Genomic DNA, 27,520 nt, shown 5'->3' on the forward strand with positions numbered 1-27,520 from the left:
CACTCCAGACCAGAGACCCTCACAACAATATGGAGGCGAGGGGAGGGGAAGGGAGAGTGAGACAGCAGTAAGTAAATTATAAGACATAGAAAATAAAATGATAAGATATTAGAGGGAAGGAGCCAGAGAAGAGAGAGGAGAGGACATGTCCTCAGTGCATTGTCCCCCTGCAGCCTAGGCCTATAGCAGCATAACTAAGGGATGGTTAAGTCCAGCACTAACTATAAGCTTTGTCAAAAAGGAGAATATGAAGCCTGACCTTAAAAGTAGAGACGGTGTCTGCCTCCAGAACCCAAACTGGGAGCTGGTTCCACAGGAGAGGAGTCTGATAGCTGAAGGCTCTACCTCCCAATCTACTTTTAGAAACTCTAGGAACCACAAGTAGACCTGCACTTAGAGATCGTAGTTATCTGTTGGAAGAATATGGAGGTATGAAGGCTTTCAGATATGATGGAACTAGGCCTTTGAATTATAGACTGAATGAATGAAGCAAAGCTCCACACTGCCTCCCTCTGGCAAAACTGAAACACTCACAATGTATCATAAAAAAAAGTCTTGTAGTATTAAAAAGAGACAATCTACCACCATTGCTCATTTTTGAATATCTCTCTGACAGAAATGCTATTGGCACAATAAAATGAAACAAAATTACATGACTTTAAGACTTTAACTACAATTAGACACGTTAAATATGAAATACCACATGATGTTTATTTCATGTTTTACTGTGTCATCTTAAAGCCACACAATCATGTAGTGTAGTCAAACAGTGATTTGAATCGTGAATCAAATCCCAAACGATTCATGAACCAATAAGTGTCACATGTGAATTTCTCTTCTGTCTAGATTGCACTTCATATTATTAACCACTAGATGTCCTACTCGAACACGGTGTCACTGAAGCCTCGAGTAATGAACCACTTTTTGAAGCTTTAAACTAAACCTCGATCATCCATCCCTACATAAAAGTAGAGTCTGACATAAACTGTTCCACATGAAATGTTCATTGTACCACAACCAACCACTTTACTGATTAAAACTCCTCAGTTTAACTTGACAAGAAGAGAAAACAACACAAACAGTGAGATCACACTCTGTCACAACACAACATGACTGTGTATGTTAATTACTGACATATTTGACTTAATATGCAAAACAATAATCATGGAATTGTTTAAAAACCTAAAGCTAAATGCTCCCTTGATGACAGGGAGATTACTGACAATGAGACGACTGTTCACGCACACACATTATTTTTAGAAGAACGAAACTCTTGAATCATTCACACTTCTTGACCAAAGCGACAGGACAAAGAATAGAGTCTGCCTTCAGGTCACATCCTTCTTTGTGAGCACATTCATGTTGCTCCGTTCAGACCCAAGGTAACCGTAGTGGATGTTATTTAGCAGCTGATGTGTTTTACCTACAGACACAGCAGAGAGAGGAGCCACCAACATGAGGTTTAAAGTAGCAGAAGCTGGATTTGTCGTCTTCCTTCTCTCCTCATCAGGTACTTTGAGTTTCTGTTTTTCACATTTCACTGAAGCTGTAGCTGCTTGTTGTGGTGAATAAATACTTCCTGTTAGAATGGACACAGACATAAACCAGACTGTTAAAGCCCGTGAAGTTTGATTTCTGTTACTGCAGAGCTGTTTATTTCATTTACATTTCATCAAATGTTCCACAATTTTAATGAATTTAGTCACTGTGTCGTTTTATGAAGATAATTCGTTGATTAAAATGTTTCATTGATCATAAAGTCATTACAATGACTTCAAATCACCTTCAATCATTCAACATGTCTCTCACATGTATATATTATAAATGTATCATCACAATTATTAGTTATTATAAAAGAAACAAAAGTTATACTGTGTGAAAGGAGTTCACACTGCACTTCACGCAGCTATGTTAAAATACTACTTCTATTTTTATGTCACTTCCTTTTTCTCTGAACTTGTCCTCTTCCGTTTGTCCTCTTCAGTTCATCTGTCTCATGTCTCTCATGTTACATCAGTTTGACGTCCTGCCTCAGCTCACGTACACATTAACTGTAGAAATCATCTTTTTAAAGCACAACAGTTAATTGTGGTCTCTGATGTTCTCTGTGTTCCAGTGGTACTTGGTCAGACTGGTTATGGAGTGACTTACTCTTCTACTCAGATCTGTGCTGTAGAAGGGAAATCAACAGTGGAAATAAGCTGCAGCTACACGTACCCATCCAGAATAAATGACAACTTCACCGTGGTTGAAAAAGCTGTATGGTTTACTAAAATGGAAGGTGGTGACCTGTGGATCTGATGACAGACGCAGAGTTTTCAGGTCGTGTTCAGTATCACTGTGATGAGAACAAGTGCACTCTGAGAATCTCAGACCTTAGAGAGAGAGACTCAGCTGAGTACAAGTTCAGATTCACAACAAACCAACCAGGAGGGAAATAATACTGGTTCACCTGGAGTCACTCTGACTGTCTCAGGTAAGAATTTATCCTCCACATATGTCAAATGTGAAACATGTCATTACTGTTACTGAACTACTGATGAATGTGTTTATTTAATGGGTGACAACAGTTAAAATGATATTTCTCTGTTCACTTCAGTTCTCCATGTAGAGGCCAAGAAAACATCTCCAACATGGCATCCTAGCTGGGCAGAGGTGAAGTGTCGGAGCAGGTGTCGTCTATCTGCTCGTTCCTACGTCTGGTACAAGAATGGAGTGAACATGAACAAAAACACTGATTCGATTGAACAATACTTTGAATATGGAGACAGTGTTTCCTGTGCTGTTAAAGGATCTGAGAAGTTTCCCTCTCCTCCACAATGTGAGTTTACTTCAGTCTTCCACTAACTCAGTGTCATCTCTGAACCAACCATCAGTGTCTATGTTTCAGAAAACCACACTTCCTCTTCCTCTTCTCTTCTTTGATCTCTGTGGGTTGGATTTGAATGTTTTTCAAATCATTTCTTCTTCTTCTTCTTTCAGGTGTCCTTCATCAACCCTGCTACAAAGTGACTTACACTGACAGAAGCATCTGTGCCATCAAAGGTTCATCAGTGAACATTTCCTGCACGTACAGTCATTATAATTATGATGATGCTATTGTGTCAAAGTTCTGGTTCAGTCCTGATCGTAGTCATCAGTGGATGAATCGCTCACAGCCTGAGGACCTGAGTAAAGACTCCCAGTATTCAGGTCGTGTTCTGGTCCTTGAACCAGAGACAGGAAGATCCACTCTGAGAATCACTAACCTGAGAGAGAGTGATTCATCTGAGTATCACCTTCAAATTCAAGACACGACAGTTTGAATGGAGAAGTGTTTTACCTGGAACAACTCTGACTGTCACAGGTACTGATGAACTCTAACTGTGTAGGTGGATGTATCTGTGCATTGTGTATTTAAACAGATGTGACATTACTGTTGTGTTGTCATGTGCAGCTCTGCAGGTGCAGGTGACCAGAATAATATCAGTCCATCAGTCTCAAACTGAGGCAGAGCTCAAGTGTCTCAGCAGCTGCAGTCCAGCTGGTCGTCTTTACGTCTGGTTCAAAGAACCAACAGAGAATCAGGACACAGCAAACTTCTACTTTGACAGACAACTTATCTCCTGGAGACACCATCTCCTGTGCTTTCAGTGGACATGAGGATTACCGCTCTCCTTCAGTCTGTGAGTTTATTTCACTCTGGCTGTCATACCTCTACTAGACACTGTATCATATCGGACAGTTATTTTGGGTGTTTTACTTCAGAGAGACACTGATCTTGACATATTTCTAGAAATGAAGTAAACTTGCACAAACTGCGCAATGGAACTCTCAAGATTAACATCAGGTTTTGCTTTAAAGTGTTTCAGTTCCACTTTAACTGACAGAAAAACCTTCAGAAACTTCACGTTACAACAACATAATAATCTCCATCTATTTCCAGATCCATCAAAGCTTTCACCTGTATCAGTGAGTCCCTCTGGTGAGATAATGGAGGGTAGTTCAGTGACTGTGACCTGTAGCAGTGATGCTAACCCAGCAGCTAAATACACCTGGTACAAAGGAAACCAACCACTTCCTCTGGGACCAGGAGGTATTTATCATTTCACCTCCATCAGCTCTGAGGACAGAGGGATCTACTACTGCAAGTCTGAGGATCAACAGTCTGTGTCTGTATTCATAGACGTCCAGTGTAAGTAAACATCAGCAGATCGGGTTGTCAGCTGGACTTAAAAGTTGAAGATGATACAGTTGGAGTTCAAGACTATGATTAAGTACAGCTAAAATTGACTGAGTAGTTTCTCTCAAATATTCTCCTCAAGATCCTCCAAAGCTTCCCTCTGTATCAGTGAGTCCATCTGGTGAGATAGTGGAGGGTAGTTCAGGGACTCTGACCTGTAGCAGTGATGCGAACCCAGCAGCTAACTACACCTGGTACAAGGAGAATGAAGACTCACCAAAAGCTTCAGGACAGATCTTCACCATCACTGACTTCAGACCTGAACACAGAGGGAGTTATTACTGTGAAGCCCAGAACAGAAGAGGACGTCATAACTCCACCTTACACCTGGTTGGTGTAGTTGGTAAATGAACATTAAAATATCAGTTTACTGCATCAGAGATTATCAACAAGTCACTGCAGAGAAAACCACGAGTAATTCTAAAACAATAACATCTCCTGTCAGGATTTTTTTATAGACGGGTCTGTTTTCCTTCGATCAATCTAAACAAACCAACTCTTTTACTGAGACACAAAGACCTCATATCAGTGTTTGTCCATTTGTAGGAAAATTACCAGTAATACTGAATGTCATCAGATTAACTTTGGTGGTGGCTGGTGCTGATTTCTCTGCTTCTTTTGATTCTGTGTATGAGGTAAGTCTGTTTCTTTTTTTTTTATTTACAATTCAGTCCTTTACTTTTAAATTTGTATTCATCCGTCGTCTCGTTTTTTTGGATTCCATCCAGGAAGAAGAAACTCTTCAGCTGTGCGACTGAACCAAATGAACCTGTGGAGGCTATAGAGGTGAGAGAGATCAGAGCATGTGAACAGAAACTGATTATTAAACCACATACTGAACTGCAGATGTGAACTGTACCACAGAACAAATCCAGGAAGTAATTTCATCAGTGTAAACATCTTTGAATATTTAATGTTAAGTCCTGATAATAAAATAAATAAATACAGCACATGGTTAAAACAAGTGAAGAGTGAGAGTACTGAGAAATATCTTCTTTTTACAGATGCAAACACAACCTCAGACATGACTCTTCGATTTCAAAGTAGAAGTTATTCCAGGGTGGTATATAGGCGGTTAGCACTGATGCCTCAACGCGAGAAGGTCTGGGTCCAGGTTTGAGTCCAGGTTCGGCTCTTTGTGTGTGGAGTTCACTGTTCTCCCTGTGTCTGCATAAATGTTTGTTTGTCTCTCTGTGTTAGTCCTGAGATAGACCTCTGCTACTCTGAGGATGAGATACTAAATACTAGACAATGAGATGATGAGTTACTCCAGATCTGACATGTCACAATTTACATGACATGATGATGTGTTCTGGTACCTTTTGTTGTGCAGTTTGATTTTCTTTATATTTCTTTTTTCTCTCGAAATAGTTTTTCTCTTTATATTTCAGTTAGTTTTACACTGTTTCTCTCTTAGTTTTCACCTTTTGTTGAATTTGTGGTTTGAGTAACGGATTAATAAAAAAAGGCATAACATTATGACCACCTTCCTTATATTGTGTTGGTCCTCATCCCTGACTCATTGAGGCGTGGACTCCACTAGATCCCTGAAGGTGTGCTGTGGTATCTGGCACAAAGATGTTAGCAGCCGATATTTAAGAGCTGCCTTGTGTTGCATGGTGGAGACTCCATAGATCAGACTAGTTTGTTCAGCACAACCCACAGATACTCACCTGGGAATTTGGAGGCCATGTCATCACAGCAATCTCAAACTAATTGTCTAGCCATCACAATTTGTCCCTCGTTAAACTCACTGAAATCCTCATATTTTGCCCATTTGTTCTGCTTCTAACTTTGAGGACTAAATGTTCACCCACCCACTAAACAGGTGCCATGATCAAGAGAGATGATCTGTGTTATTTACTTTACCTATAAGGGGTCATGATGTTATGCCTGGTCTGTGTATATTATACATTTAGGTTCTGAGTAATTCAGAGAGAGAGAAAGATAAAATCTTCAAAATAAACATGTTGAACAGAAAGCTCAAACTCAAACCTGTAGTGTGGACATCGTTGCAGTTCCCTCTCACTGCAGCAGAGGGCGACAATATGCAAGAAGTTGTGGATTTCAGCTGTAAATAAACAGTTTTATGATAATAAAGATTCCTTAATAAACATAATGTTTTGTTCTGATGTTGTCTTTCTTCACAATTTCTCATTATCATGATATAACTTTCCACTCTGTGCATTAAGTAATTATAACCACGCCCCATATCATTCTAATACCAGCTCTTGTCTATCCTTAAAGGTGTGTCCTATTTAGCAGCGGGTCATTGATGCACCATACAACGGCCTTTTTGAACTTTTATGTAGGGATGGATGATCGAGGTTTAGTTTGAAGTTTCAAAAAATGGTTCATTACCCAAGGCTTCAGTGATACCGCGGTCGAGTAGGACATCTAGTGGTCAATAATATGAAGTGTAATCGAGAGGGTTGGATTCCACACTTATCACTTATTGGTTTATGAATCGTTTAGGATTTAATTCGCCATGCACGTTACTGTTCAGCTACACTACATGGTTGTATGGCTTTGAGCTGACATGAAGACTCACCAAAAGCTTCAGGACAGATTTTCACCATCACTGATAGCAGACGTGAACACAGTGGGAATTATTACAGTGAAACCCAGAAGAGAAGAAAATATCATAACTCCACCTTACACCTGACTTTCATAGCAAGTAAGTGTTTTGTTATTGAATGTATACTGCCCACCAGTGGACGGGGTCAGTTGTTGTACCTACTAACCACATGTGCACATTTTAGTAAAGTTCCAAGCATCGCTGTTGACCCGGTGTTGCCTCTTCTCATTTTGGGTCATTAGGTCACAAATAATGACATAACATGGTGTCAGGAGTGTGTTTGAATTAGAAGGAACCTGTGTTGCAGATTTACAAGAAGTAACTTCCAACTTTTGGCGAGCAACAACTGTTGGAGTCAGCTTGTTATGTAAGACTAGAACAGGAAGAAGCTAGTATGGAATGATACCAGAATCCACAACCATCAAAAAATTTGACATCTTGAAACCAGAGGAGTGGCCCAAGTGGAAGGAGCACTGTGGCTCTGGTACCTTGACGTCGAAGTTCGTGATAAAAAGCTATCGGAGAAGCTTCAAATGTATGCAGAACTCAGTCTGGAATGAGCCGTTACTTGTGCACAACAGAGTGAAAGAGTGACAAAGCAACAAGTACTAGACACGAATACAAATGTTCGTTTTCAGTAGAAAAGCTGTGCTAAGAACAAAGATAAAGTGTAAGTGCAATCCAGCCGGACAAGGGAAGCGTGTGAAAGAGGTGCAGGTGAGCGTCTGTGCACAGTAAACAACAATGTCCTGCTCATGATGAAAACTGTAACAGTGAGAGGTGATTACACCAGAGTGTGCAGGAACAGAACAGTAGGAGAAATTGAAGTGCCACCAAAAAGTCATTCAGAGGAAGATGCGTTTTTGTGTGCTCAGTTAACTCACTAGACTCTGATTATGGGGTGGGTGGACAGAACTAAAGATAGAAAACAGCTCAAGATAGACACAATGGCAAACATAACAGTTCTCCCTGAATCAGAGTATGTTGCATGTAAAGCTTTCTCCCCATTGCAGAGGTCTGACAAAGTCTTATATGGTGATTATGATGATTCTGCCTCAAGTGCTTATGCTTTGATATCCCTTCAGCACCACAGCACTTCCAACTGAGGATGAAAATACTGGAGGGCTTGGAGTGCTGTGCCAGATGGATGATGTGCTGGTCTATGCTCAGACAATCCATGATGCTCACCTTTAGAAAGGGCTTAAAAGACTGTAGGGGGAATGGAGTGCTGAGAAATGTGAATGTTCAAAAGCCAAATTCCTGGGTCAAGTTATCAACGCTCATGGCATCAGAATTGATCCAAACAAGTTAAGAGCGGTTGAGACGTTTCCTGGGCATGGTGAACCATCTCAGGAAGTATGTACCTCAGCTGGCAGAGAAAACGCAGCCATTGAGAGATGTGAGAGATCTGATTGAGACCATGGTGCTTGTGCTTGGGAAACACATGGCCACTGATGTCGTCCTGTCGATGGTTCCCCAGAAAATTAATTAGAGAGAATAATTTCAGTTGAGACTCCTTAGTTGTAAGACAATGACACAACAACAATACTGTTATGCAGTGAAAGAAAGAGAAATGTGTTTCATACTGAGTTGACAGTAAAACAAAAAACAAAAAAAATGTTGTGTTAGTGAATGTATACTGCCCTCTAGTGGAGGGGGTCAGTTGTTGTACCTACTAACTGTGTGTGCATGTTTCAGTAAATGTTTCAAACATCTTTATTAACCTGGAGTCACCTCATCTTATTTTGGGTCATTAGGTTACAACCAATGACTTAACTGTAAGATACTTAAATGCTTATCTTCACTTGGATATTTACACTGAAAAACACACGTCCTTACATCAGAAAACTTTATTTTTTTTTAAGAATTCATGTTTGCCTTTCATTGTTTTTTTCTAGATTCATGGAAATTTCCAGTTGCTCTATCATTTGCTGCTGTCCTGCTGATCGCCATAATACTCTTTCTCCTACGCTACTTCAGGTGAGCGGCTTCTTTTGCAACACGGTATATTTGCTGTGCACCTTAAACTAAACATCCTTGTTTTTCTTAACACTCTTAAAACAATGTTCAGATGCCTCCAGCGTTGCTATCAAAGTTATTCAGCTCTGGTGAATGCACTAATTAACATTACTTCTTTTAAATCTCTCATCCGAACATAAGGACATGAAGTTGTTGAAAAATTAATCATTTTGAATATTCGATAAAGGATATTAAAGTGATTTTGCCTCAGTTGTGAAAGCATGTACATCCTGCCTATGCTGCTGTTCAAGCTTGTGAAGAAAAACATGGCACAGATCAAGGCACGGCCCCAAAAAGGATAGTGATCAGGTTCTGAGAGACAGTTCTATGAAGATTAGAGGACTAGATGCTTTGGAGCTCCAGGAACAGGCTAGTATTTAAAAAGAGCTGTGTCAGTGTCATCTTCACAATCGTACTTAAAGATGTACGATCACATGTGACGCTTGTTATTGTTAAATGTTAAGTGCGAACAGATTTTATTTTTGAAAACATGCATGCCTATTGGTAGACAGGTAGTGAGAGAAATGGATGTAGAGATGAGAACGTTTGAAGAGTATTCAGAGGGAGTATAAAGGGGTCGAGGGGATGGGATGAAAAGGGTCATAGGGATAAGAGAAAGGGGGATGAAAATGAGTAAAGAGGATGGGATGAAAAAGGGTTGATGGGAAGACTTGAAGGGGGCACGAGATGGCTGATGATAGAGGAACCTTGGGATTGAGACTCAGGGTGAGGACATATCTCAGGAAGCTTTGCATCCTTATCCAGGTTCTGTTAATGAAAGGTTGAAGAGAAATAGAGAGAGAAAGAGATAGGGTTAGGACACAGTTGTCTAGGTAAGCATGGGAAATTAGAATGATATGGGGGTGGTCTCCAAACTTAAGTTTATATTAACTCCATTTATTTTGTATTTATGTTTATTTTCTCATCAGAAGACTGATGCACTTGAAACAAAGATCAGAGATTGAACAGACACCAGTCGGCAGAGAAGAGGTGAGAATTAAATAGTACCAGTAAGTACAGGCCAATACGTAATTATTCATTGAAACCCCAATTCCACATCCCTTCTTTCACATTATTCCATGTGTACCCACGTTAAGTCACGGTGCAGTCCTGGCTGGACATGGCTTGGACATTTTACTGACCTCATGCTACTGTGCTGTAAAAATCTTATTTACTGGCCTTAGTCCTCTGGAGTTAATTATGTCTGTGATCAGCAATGCAATTAAAATGATGTTCTCTTGTCCATGTGGTCTACAGACTGATGAAATTCACTATGCCAGTGTACAGCTTGCTACAACCCAGGAAAACCAGGTCTACTCCAACTTCACATCAGCTGATCTGCGCAGATATGAAGAGGATTGTGTTTACACGGCAGTCAGACCCAGCAACCGCAGGTGAGCAGCTCTTCACAGGAGAGAATATCTGTTGTTGTGTTATCTGACAAAACTTTTTTAAATACAACTACATACCGATCAGGCATAACATCATAAACCACCTTCCAAACATTTGTAATTCATCAGAAAATGGACATGGACCTTCTGAGGGTGTCCTGTGGTGTCTGGCAATAGGGTGTTGTTAGTTGGGGGGGCAGCAGAGACCTCATGGTCCTGCTTTTCCTGTCCTTCCACTTCCTTGTTTTTGTTCTCTCCCTATCACCTCATTAGGCTCATTAGGCTCACCTGGGCAGGAGACTGGTGGGACCACCTGATCCAGCTGCAGCCAATCACCAATCAGTGCTCTTTAAAAGGATTGCTGTGACTTCCCTCCAGTGCAAGATAATTTCACATTAGTTGGTCTGTGCCAGCATTTGAACTGAAAGTTTAGAGAGGGAAACCTCCTGTTGTGAGAATTTGTTCAGTTTCTGTGTCTTTTTCTTCTTCATGTGACTTCCTTCCCTGGAGTTTTCAACTCCTGTAGTTTGCCTTCTTGAATTTTTGTTTTTGTATTCTCCTGCCTTAGCTTTAGTAATAAACTGGATTTTGTTAACTTTACTTGAGCTCTAGGTCTCTTGCATTCTGGGTCTGACCTCTTGCTAGACAGTGTTCACATTGAGGCTGGGATCAGACTGGAACCATTTAACTGTGGTTTGTTTTGTGTGCATACAGGGAGGTGTTTACCTGATCTAACCAGAACTAAACATTTGGAAAATATGTTGTGTATTCAATAGGTGCATGTTTGTACAAGACTTATGTAGTCAACATTAAAGAAAACCCATATTCTGCATGATACTAATGATGCTCTTAATGAGGTAGTGGAGGGTAGTTCAGTGAATCTCAACTGTAGCAGTGATGCAAACTACACCTGGTACAAGGAGAACCAAACACTGATTAATGGATCAGAATCAATTTATCATTTAACCTCCATCAGTTCTGAAGACAGAGGGACCTACTACTGCAAGTCTGAGAAGTCTGTACTCATGTGATTGTTGCTTAAAGCCCAGATGAATGAGATACTAACTTTTACTTTAGTAATGCTACCAAGAAAACTCACTTAATGCTACAATAATCTCCAGTTGAACCTCCTATTGAAAGAGACTCCAGCCATCAGGGTATACTGATTCTATGAAGGGGTGTACATGGTCTGCACTAATTGTCCAGCCATCACAATTTGTCTTGTTATGTTATGCCTGGCCCGTGTATATTAGGTTTTGAGTAATACAGATGCAGAGAAAGATGAATTCTTCAAAAAATAAACATGTTGAATCGAACGCTTGAACTCAAACCTGTAGTTTGGACATAGTTGCAGTTACCCTTTTACTGCAGCAGAGGACAACAATATGCAAAAAGTTGAGGAGTTCAGCTGTAAATAAACAGGTTTATGATGATAAAGATTTTGAACAGTCACTTCATGAACAAAAATGTTTTGTTCTAATTTGATTTTCTCTGTTAACAATTACTCATGATGATAAAACTTTCCACTCTAGAAAATGAAATAGTTATAACCATGCCCTATATAATTCTTTTCCATCCCTTACCTATCCTTAAAGGTGTGTCCTAAAACTGCAGGTTAGCAGCGGGTCATTGATCCACCGTACAACGGCCTGTTTAGCCTTTTACATAAGGATGGATGATAAAGGGATTTGTTTGAACATCCAACAAAAAGGTTAATTCCTCGAGGCTTCGGTGATACCGTGGTCGTGTAGGACATCTAGTGGTCAATAACATGAAGTGCTATCTAGATATATTCACACATGTCACTTATTGGTTCATGAATCATTTGGGATTTGATAGGCCATTTCTCATAACTGTTCAACTACACTACGTGGTTTATTGCTTCGAGCTGACATGAATGAAGATTCAACAACAGCGTCAGGACAGATCTTCATCATCACTGATAGCAGAGCTGAACAGAGTAGGTGTTTATTACAGTCATGTCATTTATGTCATGACTCCATCTCTCATATGATTTATGTTTGTTGTACTGTTTTTATGTCATTGATCAGATGATTAAAAGACAGACGGACCAGTGTGTGATTGTACATGTAATAAATGCCTGACTTCTCTTTACAAGATCTCAATTTCTAACGAATTTCACAACCATAATAATTATCAGTATGCTGCCTCCCGTGGTCCTGATGCTAATTCCTTTGTTTCTATTGAATCAGTGGATAATGTGAAGCAATGTTCGGTATTCAGGAAAATTTGTGAGCTGTTAGGTTTGGAATCATGGGTGGTATTTTAATTTTGTGAATAAGAGGATGTGTTTGTCATTGGATTCAACATAGAAACATTCACAACAAAAATGTAGTAGCAAGTGAGAGAGGGAACCACAGCACCTGACAAGAAACAGGTGACGACTAAATTGTAGCTGAATAATCCCCTCACACACACAAAAAAAAAAAAAAAAAAAAAAAAAAATGCCATTATAACATATCACCAAACGGTAGAGTTCAAAATATCACTAGTAAAGGATATGGCTGCAATTCCCTCTCCTGCAGCAGAGGGCGAAAGTTTATTAGTTGTTGAAGATTTCTGACTGGTCCTGTGACACTTAAGGCTGCAGGACCTGATAACATCTGGGGGACGTGTCCTAAAGACTGGACTGAAGAACTGAAGGAGATGTTCACAGACTTTTTATCATCTTCCTCCAGCATGTGGTGCCAACCTGTCTTAAGATCACCAACATCATACCTGTACAGAAAACCCCTACAGACCTCTCTGATTTTCACCCTGTGGCTCTCACACCTATGATGAAATGCTTTCAACGCCTGGTAATGCAACACATAAAGAAATGTCTCCCTGTAGATCTAGATCCACTACAGTACTCATACAGAGCCCACAGAGCTCCAGAAGATGCAACTACCACCATGCTCCACCTCTCACTGTCACACCTTGAGCAGAAGAAGTGAACCTTGCAAATGACAACATGCACCCCTAATGATTGATGGATCTGCTGTAGAGAGGACCAGTAGTGTGAAATACCTCGGTGTCCACATTGCTGATGACCTCACATCACCCTCCACAGACTCAGGAAAACCATCCTCCCCACCTCATATTTCATCCCAATCCTACAGAGGTACTGTGGAAAGCATCCTCCACCCACAGTTTCACCTCCTGGTTTGGCAACTGCTGCGAAAATGTAAATAAAAAGCAGTTGAACAGAACTGTGAAGACAGCCAGCAAGATCATCTGTGGTCCACTTCCCTGCTTGTTGGAAGCAGCACTGCGTCCATGAAGCCACGTCCAAGAAGTGTCTTTCCTCTGGATGATCAACGGACTGCCCCCCCCTCCCTGAAATGCACCCTCACTGACCCCAACCTCCTGACAGTTAAACCACTGATAAAATAAATGAATAAAGTGGACTATAATAGTTGGACTTTAAGGTAATTAAGATTTAAAAAAAAAAAGAAAAATGAAAAAAAAAAAATTGACGCTTTGCAAATTCATGCTCTGGGCCTGATTAGACACCGTGCAGGGTTTTTGGCCTGTGGGCTGTATGATTGACACGTCTGGTTGCAGGTGAGTTCTGGATGAAGATGAAGCTGATGATGGTTCTGTTCAATTCAATTCAAGAAAAAGATACATACATCAAGCTGAAGGAAACACATAGAATCTAATGATATAACACATAGCTGATGATCGTATGTGACAGTTTGTGAGTATAACAGGAATCATGGGCCGGTTGGTGAATTGTTCATCTGGTAGGAGTGGACAACTGGAGGAGGCCATGAAGACTGGGCAGATGTAGTTTATGGAGCTCCACAGGTCGATACACAGACTCCAGACCATGAAGACTGGGCTGGTTGATGAGGCCACAGCAGCAGATGTAGCTTAGAACTCCACAGGTCAGATATTCCGCACTCCAGACCAGAGACCCTCACAACAAGATGGAGGGGAGGGGAAGGGAGAGAGTGAGACACAGTGATTAGTAACAGAAAATAAATTATAAGAGATAGAAAATAAATTATAAATATTAGAGGGCAGGAGCCAGAGAAGAGAGAGGAGAGGACATGTCCTCAGTGCATCTTCCCCTGCAGCCTAGGCCTATAGCAGCATAACTAAGGGATGGTTAAGTCCAGCACTAACTATAAGCTTTGTCAAAAAGGAAAGTCTGAAGCCTGACCTTAAAAGTAGAGACGGTGTCTGCCTCCAGAACCCAAACTGGGAGCTGGTTCCACAGGAGAGGAGCCTGATAGCTGAAGGCTCTACCTCCCTTCTACTTTTAGAAACTGTAGGAACCACAAGTAGACTGCACTTAGAGATCGTAGTTATCTGTTGGGAGAATATGGTTCTATGAGGTCTTTCAGATATGATGGAGCTAGGCCTTTCAGGGCCTCGTATGTAAGGAGGAGGATTTTTAAATTCAATTCTAGATTTTTATATGGAGCCAATGAATGAAGCAAAGCTCCACACTGCCTCCTTCTGGCCAAACTGAAAAACTCACAATGTATTACAAAAAAAGTCTTGTGGTATTACAAAGAGACAACAATCGGCCATTATGGCTCATTTTTGAAAATCTCTCTGAGAGAAATACTATTGGCACAATAAAATGAAGCAAAATTACATAACTTTAAGACTTTAACTACATTAGGAACACGCCAAATAAGAAACACGACATGATGTTTATTTCATGTTTTACTGTGTCACCTTAAAGCCACACAATCATGTAGTGTAGTCAAACAGTAATGTGAATGGTGAATCAAATCCCAAACGATTCATGAACCAATAAGTGTCACATGTGAATTTCTCTTCTGTCTAGATTGCACTTCATGTTATCCACCACTAGATGTCCTACTCGAACACGATGTCACTGAAACCTCGAGTAATGAACCACTTTTTGAAGCTTCAAACTAAACCTCGATCATCCATCCCTACATAAAAGTAGAGTCTGACATAAACTGTTCCACATGAAATGTTCATCGTAACACAATCAACCATGTCTTTACTGATTAAAACTCCTCAGTTTAACTTGACAAGAAGAGAAAACAACACAAACAGTGAGATCACACTGTCACAACACATCATGACTGTGTATGTTAATTACTGACATATTTGACTTAATATGCAAAACAATAATCATGGAATTATTTAAAAACCTAAAGCTAAATTCTCTCTTGATTACAGGGAGATTACTGACAAATGAGACAACTGTTCACTCTCACACATTATTTTTAGAAGAACGAAACTCTTGAATCATTGACACTTCTTCACCACAGCGACAGGATGGAGAACAGAGTCTGCCTTCAGGTCACATCCTTCTTTGTGAGCACATTCATGTTGCTCCGTTCAGACACTAGGTAACCGTAGTGGATGTTATTTAACAGCTGATGTGTTTTACCTGCAGACACAGCAGAGAGAGGAGCCACCAACATGAGGTTTAAAGTAGCAGAAGCTGGATTTGTCGTCTTCCTTCTCTCCTCATCAGGTACTTTGAGTTTCTGTTTTTCACATTTCACTGAAGCTGTAGCTGCTTGTTGTAGTGAATAAATACTTCCTGTTAGAATGAACACAGACATAAACCAGACTGTTAAACTCTGTGAAATATTGGTTTTAATTCTGTTACTGCAGAGCTGATTATTGAGTTAAACATGAGATTCTTTAACGTTCATCATTCAGTTGATTTATTATTGATCATGAAGTCATTAAATAATTTCAAATCACCTTCAATAATTCAACATGTCTCTGATATGTACATGCAATAAATGTATCATTACAATTATCATTTATCATGAAAAGAAACACAAGTTATACTGTGTGAAAGGAGTTCACACTGCACTTCACGCAGCAATGTAAAAAAACAAAAACTACTTTCATTTCTATGTCACTTCCTTTTTCTCTGAACTTGTCCTCTTCCGTTTGTCCTCTTCAGTTCATCTGTCTCATGTCTCTCATGTTAAATCATCACTGTTCCTTCACTGCATCCTCAGAGAGTGTGACGTCCTGCCTCAGCTCACGTACACATTAACTGTAGAAATCATATTTTTAAAGCACAACAGTTAATTGTGGTCTCTGATGTTCTCTGTGTTCCAGTGGTACTTGGTCAGACTGATCATGGAGTGACTTACTCTTCTACTCAGATCTGTGCTGTAGAAGGATCAACAGTGGAAATAAGCTGCAGCTACACGTACCCATCCAGAATAAATGACAACGTCACCGTGGTTGAAAAAGCTGTATGGTTTACTAAAATGGAAGGTGGTGAACCTGTGGATCTGATGACAGAGGCAGAGTTTTCAGGTCGTGTTCAGTATCACTGTGATGAGAACAAGTGCACTCTGAGAATCTCAGACCTTAGAGAGAAAGACTCAGCTGAGTACAAGTTCAGATTCACAACAAACCAACCAGGAGGGAAATATACTGGTTCACCTGGAGTCACTCTGACTGTCTCAGGCAAGAATTTCTCCTCCACATATGTCAGATGTGAAACATGTCATTACTGTTACTGAACTATTGATGACTGTGTTTATTTAATGGGTGACAACAGTTAAAATGATATTTCTCTGTTCACTTCAGTTCTCCATGTAGAGGTCAATAAAAGAGATCCAACATCATATCCTAGCTGGGCAGTGGTGAAGTGTCAGAGCAGGTGTCGTCTATCTGATGATTCCTACGTCTGGTACAAGAATGGAGTGAACATGAAGAAAGACATTGATTCAATTAACGAACAGTTTGATTGGGAAGACAGTGTTTCCTGTGCTGTTAAAGGATCTGAGAAGTTTCCCTCTCCTCCACAATGTGAGTTTACTTCAGTCTTCCACTAACTCAGTGTCATCTCTGAACCAACCATCAGTGTCTATGTTTCAGAAAACCACACTTCCTCTTCCTCTTCTCTTTTTTGATCTCTGCAGGGTTAGGTTTAAATGCTATTCAAATCATTTCTTCTTCTTCTTCTTTCAGGTGTCCTTCATCAAACCTGCTACAAAGTGACTTACACTGACAGAAGCATCTGTGCCATCAAAGGTTCATCAGTGGACATTTCCTCCACATACAGTCATTATTATTCTGTTGTGTCAAAGTTCTGGTTCCGTTCTGATCGTAGTCGTCAGCGGATGAATCCCTCACAGCCTGAGGACCTGAGTAAAGACTCCAAGTATTCAGGTCGTGTTCAGGTCCTTGAACCAGAGACAAGAAGATCCACTCTGAGAATCACTAAGCTGAGAAAGAGTGATTCATCTGAGTATCACTTCAAATTCAAGACACGATGGTTTGAATGGAGAAGTGTTTTACCTGGAACAACTCTGACTGTCACAGGTACTGATGAACTCTAACTGTGTAGGTGGATGTATCTGTGCATTGAGTATTTAAACAGATGTGACATTACTGTTGTGTTGTCATGTGCAGCTCTGCAGGTGCAGGTGACCAGAATAATATCAGTCCATCAGTCTCAAACTGAGGCAGAGCTCAAGTGTCTCAGCAGCTGCAGTCCAGCTGGTCGTCTTTACGTCTGGTTCAAGAACCAACAGAGAATCAGGACACAGCAAACTTCTACTTTGACAGACAACTTTTCTCCTGGAGACACAGTCTCCTGTGCTTTCAGTGGACATGAGGATTACCGCTCTCCTTCAGTCTGTGAGTTTACTTCACTCTGGCTGTCATACCTCTACTAGACACTGTATCATACTGGACAGTTATTTTGGGTGTTTTACTTCAGAGAGACACTGATCTTGACATATTTCTAGAAATGAAGTAAACTTGCACAAACTGCGCGATGTAACTCTCAAGATTAACATCAGGTTTGCTTTAAAGTGTTTGAGTTCCACTTTAACTGACAGAAAAACCTTCAGAAACTTCACGTTACAACAACATAATAATCTCCATCTATCTCCAGATCCTTCAAAGCTTCCCTCTGTATCAGTGAGTCCCTCTGGTGAGATAGTGGAGGGTAGTTCAGTGACTGTGACCTGTAGGAATGATGCTAACCCAGCAGCTAACTACACCTGGTACAAAGGTAACCAACCACTTCCTCTGGGACCAGGAGGTATTTATCATTTCACCTCCATCAGCTCTGAGGACACAGGGATCTACTACTGCAAGTCTGAGGATCAACAGACTGTGTCTGTATTCATAGACGTCCAGTGTAAGTAAACATCAAAAGATCTGTTGTCAGCTTGATTTAAAAGTTAAAGATGATACAGTTGGAGTTCAGACTGTGATCTTTCAGTACAGCTAAAAATGACTGAGCAGCTTCTCTCTATATTCTCCTCCAGATGCTCCAAAGCTTCCCTCTGTATCAGTGAGTCCATCTGGTGAGATAGTGGAGGGTAGTTCAGTGACTCTGACCTGTAGCAGTGATGCTAACCCAGCAGCTAACTACACCTGGTACAAGGAGAATGAAGACTCACCAAAAGCTTCAGGACAGATCTTCACCATCACTGACTTCAGGCCTGAACACAGAGGGAGTTATTACTGTGAAGCCCAGAACAGAAGAGGACGTCATAACTCCATCACTTTATGTCTGATTGTTGTAGTAGGTAAATAAACATTAAAATATCAGTTTACTGCATCAGAGATTATCAACAAGTCACTACAGAGAAAACCACGAGTAATTCTAAAACAATAACATCTCCTGTCAGTTTTTTTTTATAGACTGGTCTGTTTTCCTTCGATCAATCTAAACAACCAACTCTATTACTGAGACACAAAGACCTCATATCAGTGTTTGTCCATTTGTAGGAAAATTACCAGTAATACTGAATGTCATCAGATTAACTTTGGTGGTGCTGGTGCTGATTCCTCTGCTTCTTTTGATTCTGTGTATGAGGTAAGTCTGTTTCTTTTTTTTTTATTTTACATTTCAGTCATTTACTTTTAGATTTGTATTTATTCGTCTTATTTCTTGGATTCCATCCACGAAGAAGAAACTCTTCAGCTGTGGGACTGAACCAAATGAACCTGTGGAGGCTATAGAGGTGAGAGAGATCAGAGCATGTGAACAGAACTGATTATTAACCATATACTGAACTGTAGATGTGAACTGTACCACAGAACAAATCCAGGAAGTCATTTGATCAGTGTAAACATCTTTGAATATTTAATGTTAAGTCCTGATAATAAAATAAATAAATACAGCACATGGTTAAAACAAGTGAAGAGTGAGAGTACTAAGAAATATCTTCTTTTTACAGATGCAACAAAACCTCAGACATGACTCTTCTATTTCAAAGTAGAAGTTATTCTAAGATGGCACATAGGTGTGGTGGTTAACACTGATGCCTCAACACGAGAAGGTCTGGGTCTAGGTTTGAGTCCAGGTTCAGCTCTTTCTGTGTTGCATGGTGGTGACTCCATAGATCAGACTAGTTTGTTCAGCACAACCCACAGATACTCACCTGGGAATTTGGAGGCCATGTCATCACAGCAAACTCAAACTAATTGTCTAGCCATCACAATTTGTCCCTCGTTAAACTCACTGAAATCCTCATATTTGCCCATTTGTTCTGCTTCTAACTTTGAGGACTAAATGTTCACCCACCCACTAACAGGTGCCATGATCAAGAGAGATGATCTGTGTTATTTACTTCACCTATAAGGGGTCATGATGTTATGCCTGGTCTGTGTATATTATACATTTAGGTTCTGAGTAATTCAGAGAGAGAGAAAGATAAATTCCTCAAAATAAACATGTTGAACAGAAAGCTCAAACTCAAACCTGTAGTGTCGACATCGTTGCAGTTCCATCTCACTGCAGCAGAGGGCGACAATATGCAAGAAGTTGTGGATTTCAGCTGTAAATAAACAGTTTTATGATAATAAAGATTCCTTAATAAACATAATGTTTTGTTCTGATGTTGTCTTTCTTCACAATTTCTCATTATCATGATACAACTTTCCACTCTGTGCATTAAGTAATTATAACCACGCCCCATATCATTCTATTACCATCTCTTACCTATCCATAAAGGTGTGTCCTAGTTAGCAGCGGGTCATTGATCCACCATACAACGGCCTGTTTGAACTTTTATGTAGGGATGGATGATCGAGGTTTAGTTTGAAGCTTCAAAAAATGGTTCATTACCCAAGGCTTCAGCGATACCGTGGTCGAGTAGGACATCTAGTGGTCAATAACATGAAGTGTAATCGAGAGGGTTGGATTCACACTTATCACTTATTGGTATATGAATCGTTTAGGATTTAATTCGCCATGCACGTTACTGTTCAGCTACACTACATGGTTGTATGGCTTTGAGCTGACATGAAGACTCACCAAAAGCTTCAGGACAGATTTTCACCATCACTGATAGCACACCTGAACACAGTGGGAATTATTACAATGAAGCCCAGAACAGAAGATGATGTCATAACTCCATCTCTCGTATGATTTCATATTATCATATTAATCTTCCACAGGGCATTTTAGATAAACTTTAAAGAAAGTTCATTGAGGAACTTGCTTCATATTCGAGGTTGATGATATTAATCAGATGAGTAAAAGACAGACGACCAGTGTGTGACTGTAAATGTGATAAATGTCTGACTTCTCTTTACAAAATCTCAATTTCTAAAGAATTTCACAACCCTAATATTTCTTACTCCACTGGTCAGATATTCAGCACTGCAGACCAGAGACCCTCACAAGAAGATGGAGGGGAGGGGAAGGGAGAGAGTGAGACACTGCTGTTAGTAATAGAAAATAAATTATAAGAGATGGAAAATAAATCATAAATATTAGAGGGCAGGAGCCAGAGAAGAGAGAGGAGAGGACATGTCCTCAGTGCATCGTCCCCCTGCAGCCTAGGCCTATAGCAGCATAACTAAGGGATGGTTAAGTCCAGCACTAACTATAAGCTTTGTCAAAAAGGAAAGTCTGAAGCCTGAACTTAAAAGTAGAGACTGTGTCTGCCTCCAGAACCCAAACTGGTTCCACAGGAGAGGAGTCTGATAGCTGAAGGCTCTACCTCCCAATCTACTTTTAGAAACTCTAGGAACCACAAGTAGACCTGCACTTAGAGATCGTAGTGATCTGTTGGGAGAAGATGGTTCTATGAGATGTTTCAGATATGATGGAACTAGGCCTTTGAATTCTAGACTGAATGAATGAAGCAAAGCCCACACTGCCTCCTTCTGGCCAAACTGAAACACTCACAATGTATTAGAAAAAAAGTCTTGTGGTATTAAAAAGAGACAATCTACCATCATTGCTGATTTTTGAATATCTCTCTGACAGAAATGCTATTGGCACAATAAAATGAAACAAAATTACATAACTTTAAGGCTTTAGCCAACTACAATTAGACACGCCAAATAAGAAATATGACATGATGTTTATTTCATGTTTTACTGTGTCATCTTAGAGCCACACAATCATGTAGTGTAGTCAAACAGTAATGTGAATGGTGAATCAAATCCCAAACGATTCATGAACCAATAAGTGTCACATGTGAATTTCTCTTCTGTCTAGATTACACTTCATGTTATTAGCCACTAGATGTCCTACTCGAACACGGTGTCACTGAAACCTGAGTAATGAACCACTTTTTGAAGCTTCAAATTAAACCTCAATCATCCATCCCTACATAAAAGTAGAGTCTGACATAAACTGTTCCACATGAAATGTTCATTGTACCACAACCAACAGCTTTACTGATTAAAACTCCTCAGTTTAACTTGACAAGAAGAGAAAACAACACAAACAGTGAGATCACACACTGTCACAACACAACATGACTGTGTATGTTAATTACTGAAATATTTGACTTCATATGCAAAACAATAATCATGAAATTGTTTAAAAACCTGAAGCTAAATGCTCCCTGATTACAGGGAGTTTACTCACAAATGAGATGACTGTTCACTCTCACACATTATTTTTAGAAGAATGAAACTCTTGAATCATTAACACTTCTTCACCACAGCGACAGGACAAAGAACAGAGTCTGCCTTCAGTTCACATCCTTCTTTGTGAGCACATTCATGTTGCTCCGTTCAGACACTAGGTAACCGTAGTGGATGTTATTTAGCAGCTGATGTGTTTTACCTGCAGACACAGCAGAGAGAGGAGCCACCAACATGAGGTTTAAAGTAGCAGAAGCTGGATTTGTCGTCTTCCTTCTCTCCTCATCAGGTACTTTGAGTTTCTGTTTTTCACATTTCACTGAAGCTGTAGCTGCTTGTTGTAGTGAATAAATACTTCCTGTTAGAATGGACACAGACATAAACCAGACTGTTAAACTCTGTGAAATATTGGTTTTTATCTCTGTTACTGCAGAGCTGATTATTGAGTTAAATATGAGATTCTTTAACGTTCATCATTCAGCTTATTTAAAGTGGAAACGTTTCAGTCATTGATCAAGCAGTGAAGATACCAACTCATATTTATCAAATGTTCCACAATTTCAATGAATTCAGTCACTGTGTCGTTTTGTAAAGATAATTCATTGATTAAAATGTTTTATAGAATATTTATTATTGATCATTAAGTCATTAATATAACTTCAAATCACCTTCAGTCATTCAACATGTCTCTGTCATGTATATATTATAAATGTATCATTACAATTATCATTTATCATGAAAGAAACACAAGTTATACTGTGTGAAAGGAGTTCACACTGCACTTCACGCAGCTATGTTAAAATACTACTTCTATTTCTATGTCACTTCCTTTTTCTCTGAACTTGTCCTCTTCTGTTTGTCCTCTTCAGTTCATCTGTCTCATGTGTCTCATGTTACATCATCACTGTTCCTTCACTGCATCCTCAGAGAGTGTGACGTCCTGCCTCAGCTCACGTACACATTAACTGTAGAAATCATCTTTTTAAAGCACAACAGTTAATTGTGGTCTCTGATGTTCTCTGTGTTCCAGTGGTACTTGGTCAGACTGATCATGGAGTGACTTACTCTTCTACTCAGATCTGTGCTGTAGAAGGATCAACAGTGGAAATAAGCTGCAGCTACACGTACCCATCCAGAATAAATGACAACGTCACCGTGGTTGAAAAAGCTGTATGGTTTACTAAAATGGAAGGTGATGAACCTGTGGATCTGATGACAGAGGCAGAGTTTTAGGTTCGTGTTCAGGATCACTGTGTTGACAACACAAGTGCACTCTGAGGAAATCTCAGACCTTAGAGATGAGAGACTTAGCGAGTACAAGTTCAGATTCACAACAAACCAACCAGGAGGGAAAAGTACTGGATCACCTGGAAAGTCACTCTTGACTGTCTCAGGTAAGAATTTCTCCACCACATAGGTTCAAATGTGAAACATGTCATTTATGTTACTGACTATTGATGAATGTGTTTATTTAAGGTAATGGGGTGACACAGTTAAAATGACCATTTCTCTGTTTACTTCAGTTCTCCATGTAGAGGCAAGAAATATTTCGTCAATTTTATCCTCGCTGGGCAGAGGTGATGTGTCAGAAGCAGGGTGTAGTCTATTTGGCTCGTTCCTACGCGGGTACAAGAATGGATTGAGAACATGAAACAAAGACACTTATTCATTTGAACAATCCCTTTGAATATGGAGACATTGTTTCCTGTGCGGTTAAAGGTTCTGAGAAGTTTCCTCTCTCCACAATGTGAGTTTACTTCAGTCTTCCACTAACTCAGTGTCTTCTCTATCATCCTCAGTGTCTATGTTTCAGAAATACCCACACTTCCTCTTCCTCTTCTCTTCTTTGATCTCTGCAGGGTTAGATCGAATGTATTTCAATCATTTCTTCTTTTCTTTATTTCAGGTGCCGGTTGATCAATCCTTGTAACAAGTGGGACTTACACTGACAGAAGCATAGTGCCTTCAAAGGTCATCAGTGAACATTTCCTCCACTTTCAGTCATTATTATTTATTCTGTTGTTGAGTCAAGTTCTGGTTTCAGGTTTGATTGTAGCTCGTCAGTGGATGATCGTTCACAGCCTAAGGACATGAGAAAAAGACTCCCAGTATTTCAGGTGTGTTTGGTCTTGAACCAGAGTCTAAGAAGTTCCACTATGAGAATCACTAACCTGAGGAGAGTTGATGTCATCCTGAGTATCACTTCAAATTCAAGGATCACGACGGTTTGAATGGAGAAGTGTATTACCTGGGACAACTCTGACTGTTCACAGGTACTGATGACTCTAACTGTGCTCGGTGGTTTATCTTGTGCATGGAGTGTTTAAACAGATGTGACATTACTGTTGTGATGTATTGTTGCAGCTCTGCAGGTGCAGTGTGCCAGATTAATATCAGTCATCAGTCTCAAATGAAGGCAGAGCAAGTGTCTCAGAAGCTGCAGTCCCAGCCTGGTCGTCTTTACGTCTGGTCAAGAAGAACTCCAACAGAGAATCAGGGACACAGCCAAACTTCTACTTTGGACAGGACAACTTTTCTGGAGACACCGTCAATCCTGTGTTTCAGTGGACTATGAGGATGACCGCTCTCCTTCAGTCTTGTGCGTTTACAGATCACTCTGGCTGTCTTACCTCTACTTGACCACTGTATCATAATGGACAGTTATTTTGGGTGTTTTTTTACTTCAGAACTCATCTTAATATATCTCTTGGAGGGGATGTAATGTTGCACAAACTGCAAAATCTAACTGTTTAAGGATTAATATCTTGTTTGCTTTTAAAGTGTTTCAGTTCCCTTTAATGACGGTTGTATCTGGCTTCAGTAACTTCAGAAGCATCACACCATAACAACATAACCCATCTCCATCTTTACTCCAGATCCTTCAAAGCTTCCCTGTCTGTCATCAGTGGGAGTCCTCTGGTGAGATAGTTGGTAGGGTAGTTCAGTGAATTACGACTGCTAGCAGTGATGCTAACCCAGCAGCTAACTACACCTGGTACAAAGGAAACTCCAACCACTTTCTCTGGCGGTCCAGGACTGGGTATTTATCTTTTTCACCTCCATCTGCTCTGAGGGACAGAGGATCTACTACTGCAAGTCTGAAGGAGCAACAGTCTCTGTGTGGTCTGTATTCACTAGCGGCCAGTGTAATTAAACATCTAAAGTTCTTGTTGTCAAGCTGGACGCTTAAAAGTTGAAAGATGTTACAGTTGGGATGGTTCAGACTGTGATATATCAAGTACAGTTAAAAATGAACTGAGTAGTTTACTCACTATATTCTCTTCCAGATCCTCCAAAGCTTCCCTCTGTATCAGTGAGTCCATATGGTGGAACGATGAGATGGAGGTAGTTCAGTGACTCTGACCTGTTTGAGTGATGCTATCCATGCAGCTAACTACAACCTGGTACAAGGAGAAATGAAGACTCAGCACAAGCTTCAGGACAGAACTTCAACCATCACTGACTTCAGACCTGAACACCGAGGGACGTTACTACTGTGAAGCCCAGAACAGAAGAGGACGTCATTATCTCGCCTTACACCTGTATTTCATAGCATGTTAAGTGTTTTGTTCTTTAGTGAATGTATACTGCCCTCCCACCTGTGGAGTGGGGTCGTCTGTTGTTTTGTACCTACTATACTCGTGCTGCACGTTTTAGTAGTAAGTTCCAACTCACTGTTGACCGGTTTGTTCGCCTTCTCTTTCATTTTGGGGTCATTAGGTCACAATAATGACGTAACATGGTGTGGTTTTTTTTTTTTTTTCAGGATGTGTGTTTGCTATTAGATGGGACGATATTTGCAGATTTTATAAGAAGTAATTCCAACTTTTTGGCGAGCAACAAACTGTTGGTGTCAGCTTGTTAAGTAAGACTAGAACGGAAAGAAGCTAGTTGGAATGATACAGGAATCCACACCCATCAGGGAAATTTGACATTCTTGAACCCACAGGCGGAGTGCCCAGTGCGAAGGAAGCCACTGTGACTCTGGTACCTTGTCATCGAAGTTCATGATAAAAAGCTATCGGAGAAGCTTCAAATGTATGCAGAACTCAGTCTGGAATCAGCCGTTACTTGTGCACAACAGAAAGAGTGACAAAGCAACAAGTACTAGACACGAATACAAATGTTCATTTTCAGTAGAAAAGTTATGCTAAGAACAAAGATAAAGTGTAAGTGCAATCCAGCTGGACAGCGCCCGCGACGTAGAAATCAACAAGGTTCCTGCTCACGGATTGAAAACTGTAACAGTTAGAGGTGATTACACCACGAGGTGTGCAAGGGAACAGAACAGTAGGAGGAATTTTGAAGTGCCACCAAAAATTCATTCAAGAGGAGATGCATTTTTGTGCTCCGTTTTAACTCACTTAGACACTTGTTCAGGGTGGGGTGGACAGAATACTAAAGATAGATAACAGCTCAAGATAGACACAAAGGGCCAGAATAACAGTTCTCCACTGACCTCAGAGTATATTGCTTGTAATGCTTTCTGAACCATTGCAGTGGTGCTCGGACAAAGTCTTATATGGTGATTTTGATGATTCTGCCTCAAGTGCTTATGCTTTTGCTATCCCTTCTCAGCACCACAACACTTCAAACTGAGGATGAAAATAATGGAGGGCTTGGATGTGCTGTTGCAGATGGATGATGATGCTGGTCTATGCTCAGACAATCCATGATGCTCACACTTTAGAATTGGGCTTAAAAGACTGTAGGGGGCAAATGGGAGAGTGCTTTCTGAGAAATGTGAATTTTCCAAAAATTTCCAAATTCCTGTGTCAGTTTATCAACGCTGCATGGCTTCAGAACTGATCCAAAACAAGTGCTGTTATGAGCGGTTGTGACGATTTCCTGGACATGGGTGAAACCATACTCAGGGAAGTATGTACCTCAGGCTGGCAGAGAAAACGCAGCATTGAGAGATCTGAGGAAAAAAATGTGTGGACATGGGGAACAAACCCCTAGAACAGCTTTTTGCAACATTATAACTGAGTCTCAACAGGCAGTTGTGTTTGCCTGGGGACAAAACTCCAACAAAGGAAACCTATAGGAATGCCACCTGGATTATTACGACCATGGCGCTTGTGCTTGGGAAAACTTGGTCCACTGATTTCGTCCTGTCGAGTGCTCCCCAGAAAATGACAATTAGAGAGATAATATTCAGTGGGGAATCCTTAGTTGTAAGACAATGGAAAACAACAAGATTACTGTTATACAGTTGAAGAAGAGAAATGAGTTTCATACTGAGTTGACTGTAAAAACAAAGAAATGTTGAATTGTGTTAGTTGAATGTATACTGCCCTTCTAGTGGAGGGGGTCAGGTTGTTGTACCTACTAACTGTGTGAGCATGTTTTCAGTAAATGTTTCAAAATCTTTATTAAACTGGAGTCACGCTCATCTTATTTTTGGGTATTAGGTTTACAACTAATGATTAACAGTGAGTTATTAAATCCTTATCTTCACTTGGATATTTACACTGAAAAAAAAACAACGTC

At 40.2% G+C, this 27,520-nt stretch overlaps 1 protein-coding gene and 1 long non-coding RNA gene across 3 annotated transcripts in view; one reads left to right on the forward strand and one right to left on the reverse strand.

Moving 5' to 3' along the window:
- Positions 1-27,520, reverse strand: part of LOC125003711 (selection and upkeep of intraepithelial T-cells protein 2-like) — a 148,949-nt gene that overhangs the window by 45,705 nt on the left and 75,724 nt on the right. The gene's annotated exons all lie outside the window — the stretch shown is intronic.
- On the forward strand, positions 8,733-10,210 carry LOC125003737. The gene is made up of 3 exons (XR_007112264.1): positions 8,733-8,780; positions 9,749-9,809; positions 10,077-10,210. It is a non-coding gene; the product is annotated as an uncharacterized LOC125003737 (long non-coding RNA).

This window comes from Mugil cephalus, chromosome 2, assembly GCF_022458985.1.
Source record: "Mugil cephalus isolate CIBA_MC_2020 chromosome 2, CIBA_Mcephalus_1.1, whole genome shotgun sequence".
NCBI classification, from domain to species: domain Eukaryota; kingdom Metazoa; phylum Chordata; class Actinopteri; order Mugiliformes; family Mugilidae; genus Mugil; species Mugil cephalus.